Raw genomic sequence first — 8,564 nt, forward strand, 5'->3', positions numbered from 1 at the left:
AAATTATATATTATTCAACCAAATTTGGAGAAATCTCTAAATTAATTAACCATATTGATTGTAAATATACGGAAAATTTCAGCTATTAAATTAAAACAAACAATAAGTGCTATATAAAATAAATATCATTTACTATTAGGGAAAAAATTATAAAGAAATTATACCACAATTGATTTGATAATAAGATATAATCAATTCTAGCAAAGAAATGAGCTGTAAACAATTTACTAAAATTAAACTAATTCAAATTTAGAAAATAAAAGAAACACTAACACAATTCAAACCAACTATACGTTTTTTAAAATTCAGTTATAAAATCAAATTAAGTTATAAATAAATACATAACATAATAATCCCATTTAAAATATTAAACTAATTGGAGGTTACAGACCCAAAAAAAATACAGTTATCCTATTAATAATTATAATAAATACTTTCCAAAAAGAAATAATCATTAATTTAAAATATAAAAGTTGCAAATAAATGAGGCCGTACAATAAAGGAATTAAAAAATAACAGTTATATAAATAATAAAAACTTAAAAAGAAATTGGTCAATTACCTAATAAGATATATCTAGAAGTTAGACTGATGAAGTAAGAAAGATAATCAAATCCTTAACACAATAATATATGTAAATAATAACATATTGCCTAAAAATTGTACACCCCTAAATTTAATTCAATTTACTGTAATTATACACAAATTTCGATTGAATAAAACAAAGAACTATTTATCGGTACTCAAACCACCAAGTTGTACTAAAACAAATGAATAAATTCTAATCTAATGCGCTGTAATATTTTCAAAGGTATTATATGTTATGTTTATTCTCTTCAATTTCATATTACAACTGATTACTAGTTAATTAGTCGACTATCTATCTCACCATTTGTTTTTCCATTTATTTTGAAGATATTCAATGGAAGGATGCCCACCAATTAAGGTCCTAATATAATTCTATAGGATATTAATTTTATCAAAATAATAATGGATTATAGTAACTCTACATACAGAAAAGTAAAATGGTTGAAGTTAAAAAAAAAAGATTACATAACTCAGCATACAGAAAAGTAAAATGGTTCACCAAAATTTTATTAAATTTACATTAAATCATAAGAGGCTTGCTTATTCTCGACCGTGCCAATATTATGTATTAATTACACCTTGCAACCCATTGTTACATCAAATATTCCAAGGTATTTTACTCAAAATCCACATATGATATTGCTTGATTATTTAATAAAAAAAATAGGAGATATTAAAAAAAAGAGGGAAAAACAAATAAATAAAAAAAATTTAACACATCAATCAATTAACAAAAGCACAATGCTTCCTGATTTGTCCGGCCTTGCCAGTAAGGACACCAATGTTGCCCATCTTGACCATAGACTCAGCAAAATCCTTAGCAAAAGTGGATCCATGTGTGGTTGCCTGTAATTTAACATAGGCCTTTGTGTTAGGATCATTGAGGAGAGCTGAATCAGATTGGAATAAGCCTCTTCTTTTGGCTACAAGGGTGTAGTAATCTTCATCGAATGTTTTGTAGCTGCCAGGGTCCATTTCGACTGTTGTGCTAAAATCAGTAGGTCCACATTTTTTCCTCAAATTGACAGCATAATTTGGATCCAATGAGGGATCTGCATCTCCTTTGCCAGTGAAATTGTACAAGCGGTTGTTGAAGGCAGCACAAGCAGCCCTTCCAATGGTATGTCCTCCTAAAATCCAGAAAAGTAGATTTTGAGTTAGATATTACTAAAGGAAGAAAAAAAATATACAAAATATATAAATGTAACAAGAAAAAAATAGCTTGGTGCTTAGTACCTGATAAAACAACCAAGTCTTTAGCATTTAAACCCTTTGCGGCGAACATTGATTTAAGTGTTGTTATGTTAGCAAAAGGAGGAGGTAAATTGATTAAAGCCTCTACAGCTAATGAAACATTTCCATCTCTTCTGCCGGTTGGAACATCCCAATAGGGTCCATTAATCTGAAAAGGAAAAGAAAAAGTTCAAATCGGTACACTTAGTGCTTGTTTGGTGTCATCTTTTGTTTATTTCAACAAAAAGAACAAAAGATACCAAATAAGCCTTGGATTGGTCAAATTGAGAAGCATTGAAGATTTAATGTAATTACCATGGATACAGCATCTCTAGCTACCAAAGTCAAGATATCAGAACATGAAACAACACCGGGGCATATCTTTTCCACTTCAAATTTTGCAGCATCAATGACATTAAACCCTGTTAGGCTCAGATTGGGAATGGCTGCTTTCTCTGCTTGGTTGTTCCTTGTTGAGTTCAATAGAACAGAACCATCACATCCCTGCAACAGACAACTTATTAGAGTAGTACTCTTGCATTCGTTGACATAATTTGTGATAATAGTAATATTAAAATGTCAAATGCTAAACCACGCAATGTAGTTAAAACATACTTATATAATCACTTAAGTTGTGTTTGCAATTATATACTATGCAATGACAAACAAGCTAACCATTAATGAAAATAAAAATTGTTATGAAAAATGACCAAGTAAATTCTAGTTATGAAAGACGTACCCTGACGAAACAGTCATGAAAATGCATTCTCAGAAAAGCTGCAGCAAGAGTTGGAAATCGAGAAATGTACTTAGACGTTGTCTTTTTAATGACATTTTCTGCTGTTGGACAAGAATGCTGGTAGAAGCCTAGTTTCAAGCCTTGTGCGCTGGCTCTGTTACAGATGATACAGGTCAAGGGTAACAGCTTTTCTTGTGCTAAGTTAGTTATAACAGCTCTTGAGTCTTTACTATTTTCAGTTACGTGTAATGTGTCTTGGTGTCCATTCACGTGAGTCGTTGTAACAACTTTCTCAAGAGCTATCTTAGCTTCTTCTATATATATTAGTCTGAGTATCAGTATTCAAGACTGAGCTCATCATTTTCATCATTCTTCTTCTTCATTTTCTTTTCCACGCATAACTCCTTTATGGTATCAAGAGCCATACGATCATGGCATCCGCTGGAACGAACAACGCCGAAGCCGATGACGCTCGTCAAGCTCCTGCTCCTCCACCGATCGCTGCTGCTCCGATCGCACTTCCGAACAATCACCTTCTTCCATTGAATCTCCGTCTCGATCGCCATAACTACTCTTACTGGCGCACTCTTGTACTCGCTGCTACTCGTGCGTACAACCTTGACGGATATCTTCTAGGCACCATCACTCAACCATCGCCTACGATTCCAGGTACTCTCGATCCAAATCCTGCTTATCTCCAATGGATGAGATTTGATCATTTCTTGATGCACTGGTTGCTTAACTCTGTTCATGAGGTGATGCTTGGCCATGTCCTCAACTGTCATACCTCTGCTGCGATCTGGAGTATGTTTGCGCAATTGTTTGCCACAAAGTCGAAAGCTCGAATACTTCAGATCAAAGGCTTGCTTCAATCCACGAAGAAGGGATCTCAATCAATCGACGAGTATATACTCAAGATGAAGAACTATGCAGAGAACTTATCTGCAGCTGGCGAACCTCTTACAGATGAAAGTCTCTGCCTCTACATACTCGGAGGTCTCGGTGCTGAGTATGAAGCTACAATCGTTAATCTCACTAACAGATCTGAACCTCTCACTGTTCAAGATGTGCAGTTTAGTCTTCACAACCAAGAGATGAGGCTCCAACAGCTCTCCAGCTCCACTCTTGACAATGTTCAAGCGAATTTTGCTGGCCTTTCGGTGCGTGGTACCAACAGATTTTCATCAAGATTTGGTCGTGGAGGCTCTCGTGGATCAAGACCTCCTTACAATGGACGTAATTCAGGCAGAGGTAATAGGATTGTTTGTCAACTTTGTGGACGTACAGGTCACTCGGTAATCAAGTGCTATCACCGGTTTGATGTGCACTACTCCGGTCCTCCTCCCACACCTGCTGATGCAATAACCACCAACAACAACTCTGACTCTCCTCAAGCCATGCTATCTGAGTCCACTTACACGGATGAACCTGCAGGATCGTGGTTCTTGGACAGTGGGGCCACCAACCATATGACAAATGATCCCAATCAACTACACAACAGGGTTGACTACAAAGGAAAGGCCAAGGTTCTTGTTGGCAATGGTAACTTTCTATCCATTAATCAAATTGGTTCAAATTCTGTGCAAACTTTTAAAGCCAATAATTCTTTACTTCTTAAAGACATTTTGCATGTGCCTAATCTCACCAAAAACTTAATCAGTATCTCTCAATTCACACATGATAATAATGTTGTGTTAGAGTTTGATTCAACTTGTTGTCTTGTTAAGGACAAGATCTCGAGGCAAGTTCTTCTTCAGGGTTCCCTCAATGAAGGACTCTACAAGCTCAATCTTGCTTCTCCAGTCTCTCCAAATGTCCCTCGGTCTCACTCCCAGTTCAACCGTTCCAATATTCCCACACATTCAGCTTTGAATTGTACTACAACTAGTAATACTGTACTAGACAAGTCAAAACATGCCACTGTTTGGCACTGTAGATTAGGACACCCATCAAAACCAGTCTTAGATAGGGTCTTGTCTCATGTATCTCCTAATATCAAATGTAATAATCTTTCCTTTTGTGATGCATGCCAAATAGGCAAACTGCATCAATTCAGTTTCAAGAGTACAAATAATAATACTACATTTCCTTTTGAATTGATTCACTCAGATGTTTGGGGACCATCTTTTTACTCTTCTATGGATGGATACAAATACTACATTAGTTTTCTAGATGATTACTCTAAATATGTTTGGTTGTATCCAATGAAATTAAAATCTGAAGTAACACAAATATTTCATCATTTCAATGCCTTTGTCGAACGTACTTTTCAAACCAAAATCCGTAGCATCCAAACCGATTTAGGAGGTGAATACAAACCACTTTATAACCTTTTCACCACACTAGGCATTGTTAGAAGAAACTCCTGTCCTCACACTCACCAACAACAAGGCAATGTTGAGAGAAAACATCGCCATGTTGTTGATACCGGCCTCACTTTGTTGTCCCAAGCTAATCTACCCTTAACATTCTGGTTTGAAGCCTTCTCATCCGCAGCCTATTTGATTAACAGATTACCTACCCCAACCCTCAAATTCAAATCTCCATATGAAATCCTTTTTCACATCAAACCAGATTACAATATCTTAAAGGTTTTCGGGTGTTCTTGCTTCCCTCTGCTTCGGCCTTATAACAGTCATAAGGTAGCTTTTCGGTCATCAAAGTGTCTTTTCATTGGATATAGTCCTTATCATAAGGGGTTCAAATGTTTGCATCCATCAGGAAGGGTATACATAGCTCGTAGTGTTACATTTAATGAATCTGAATTTCCATATAATACTCTTTTTCCACCTTCAGTTGAGTCTCAACCACAATCAAGCAGTCCTGTCAATCTTCAAGATTATGAAATACCATCTCCTTTACAACACATTCAGTCTTCTTTATCTACCACTGTGTCATCCCCACAACAACCTCAATTTTCATCATCTGAGTCCCCCACTCCAGTGTCTACTAGTTCCCCGCCAGACTCAACAACTCATCCCCCTTACATACCAATTTCGGCCATTCCAGTTGACCTGCCTATCCCTCCTGTTGTCCAAAATACTCACAAAATGATCACCCGTTCAAAAACAGGCACATTTAAACCAAAGACTTATATGGCTAATCTTTCACCTGAATTAGAACCAATTAATATTAAAGAAGCTATTGCTAACCCTCTTTGGAGACAGGCTATGCAGCAGGAGTACCAAGCTTTACAGAACACAAATACATGGACTCTAGTGCCATTTACACCTGATATGCCTGTCATTCAAAACAGGTGGATATTTCGAGTGAAGTATAATGCAGATGGCTCGGTGAACAGGTACAAGGCTCGTCTAGTGGCCAAAGGCTATCAACAAACCCCGGGGATTGATTTCTTCGAAACATATAGTCCTGTCATCAAACCATGCACTATTCGTCTAATTTTCACCCTTGCTGCATCTCACAAATGGCCAATTCAGCAGATCGACGTAAACAATGCCTTTTTGCATGGTATTCTTCAAGAAACTGTTTACATGCAACAACCACCAGGCTTCATAAGTGACAAGTTCCCTTCCCATGTATGCAAGTTGAACAAGGCTATTTACGGTCTCAAACAAGCTCCAAGAGCTTGGTTTGACAAGCTCAAGACATCTCTTCTTCAATGGGGCCTCACTAACTCTCGTGCGGATACAAGTCTATTTTTCTCTAATCGAAATGGCAAGCTTCTCCTAGTACTTATCTACGTCGATGATATCTTGGTTACAGGGTCTGATTCTTCTCAGGTGCATAAGTTGATCACTGATCTCCACCTGCATTTTGCTTTGAAAGTTTTGGGTGAAGTTCATTATTTTCTCGGCTTTGAAGTTACTAGACAAGATGATGAGATCTTTTTAACTCAAACAAAGTACATACGTGATCTGCTTCACAAGACCAAAATGAGTGCCTCATCCTCTCAACCCACTCCAATGTGCCCAAGTATCAAACTCACCTCTGACTCAGGTGTTCCTCTTGCTAATCCCACTCTATACCGAAGCATAGTAGGGGCCCTCCAATATCTCACCATGACTCGCCCAGATATTTCATTTGCTGTTAATCGCCTCAGTCAGTACCTTAAGTCACCAACCTCACTTCATTGGACAGCATGTAAGAGAGTCTTACGATATCTAGTTGGCACTCCTCACTTGGGATTACATTTCAGACCTACAAACAATGTTGATATTCAAGCATACACAGATGCCGATTGGGCTGGCTGTTTAGATGATAGAAAATCAACCTCCGGTTATTGTGTTCTTCTTGGTGATAACTTGATCAGCTGGGGCTCTAAGAAACAACAAGTTATTGCTCGTTCCAGTACGGAATCCGAGTATCGCTCTCTTGCTTCTGCTACTGCTGAGATCATATGGATTGAATCTCTTCTAAGTGAACTCAACTTGTCTAGTAAGAAGTGTCCTGTTCTATGGTGTGACAACGTGAGTGCAGCCTCTTTAGCATCTAATCCCGTGTTCCATGCAAGAACGAAACACATCGAAGTTGACATCCACTTTGTTCGAGATCGTGTTCTAGCTAAGAAACTTGATGTTCGCTACATAGCTTCTACACACCAAGTTGCAGACATTCTTACTAAGCCGTTACCCACATCACAGTTTCAGTTGTTGAGAGACAAGCTTACACTTCGCCAAGCTACGTGCATCTTGAGGGGGGGTGTTACAGATGATACAGGTCAAGGGTAACAGCTTTTCTTGTGCTAAGTTAGTTATAACAGCTCTTGAGTCTTTACTATTTTCAGTTACGTGTAATGTGTCTTGGTGTCCATTCACGTGAGTCGTTGTAACAACTTTCTCAAGAGCTATCTTAGCTTCTTCTATATATATTAGTCTGAGTATCAGTATTCAAGACTGAGCTCATCATTTTCATCATTCTTCTTCTTCATTTTCTTTTCCACGCATAACTCCTTTAGGCTCTTTCAAAGGCTGAAAGAACAAGCACAACTTGAAGAAAGACAAGTAAAGATAGATTGAGATTTGCCATTCTTAGCTTCAGGCTTTAGCAAAGAAATTTTATGTTTTGCTACTTGAAGGGTGAGATGTTAAGGACTAATGTGACTTGTGTTTTATAGCTAAGCGAGTGCCTTTTGACTAGTTCATTAAGATTGATTATTTATTACTTGTCGTTCAAATTGATAGTTCTTTAGTAATCTAACCAGCTGGCGGCTGTTGGCCAAAAAGAAAATACAGTTGACATCTTTTGGATTGACACTTCTATATTAAAACTAAACTATTAGAAGTGTTCTTTATATTTTGGTTTTCAGTATAAAATAATATGAGAATTAAAAATAAAATAAAAAGATATATAGATAGATGGTGAAGATATATAAGAAAAAGGAACCAATTAAGCGTTGGTCACACGTTTATTATTAATTATAATGTAATTAGCTATATATATTTATGGAGATTTAACTTGTAAATTGAACTAATTATGTAGATCTCATCACACAATAATATAAATATATATATATATATATATAGAGGGAGCTTTTTAGGTATGGTGTTACTATTTTCAACATTTGGAAAAATTATAACCTAATTATTTTATATGACAGCATACATGATAGTTATAACAGACATCCCATTAATTTTCAGAAAATTAAGAATAATTTACGGTGTCGAAATTAGAATTTAAATAGTCTATTTTACACTCGTATAAAAAAAATTAAGCACACGTGCAGCTGGTTATTTGAACCATAATTTTAGTACTATAAATTATTTTGAATTTCTCGAAAACTAAGTCTGCTATAGCTACAAAGTATATAATCATATAAAAAAAAATAGGTTATAATTTCTCTGCGTGTCAAAAACAAAAGTACTCCTACCAGCAGAGGCAAAAATGATGCCCTACCTAAGAATTTTCCTAATATATATTGGAAAATTCTATAGTATGAGTGTCAGTTTAACATTTATCAGTAGGGGTATCTCTCTTTCCTACATGATGAGAAAATATAACCCAAATTTTTTTATATGACCGCATATATTGTAATTATAGTAGGC

The 8,564-nt window shown here is 36.2% G+C and overlaps 1 pseudogene; it reads right to left on the minus strand.

Moving 5' to 3' along the window:
• Positions 1 to 1,025: 1,025 nt before the first annotated feature.
• LOC133815936 (peroxidase 27-like) lies at positions 1,026 to 7,548 on the minus strand (annotated as a pseudogene).
• Between the last annotated feature and the right edge of the window lie 1,016 nt (positions 7,549 to 8,564).

This window comes from Humulus lupulus, chromosome 2 (assembly GCF_963169125.1).
Source record: "Humulus lupulus chromosome 2, drHumLupu1.1, whole genome shotgun sequence".
NCBI classification, from domain to species: Eukaryota; Viridiplantae; Streptophyta; class Magnoliopsida; order Rosales; family Cannabaceae; genus Humulus; species Humulus lupulus.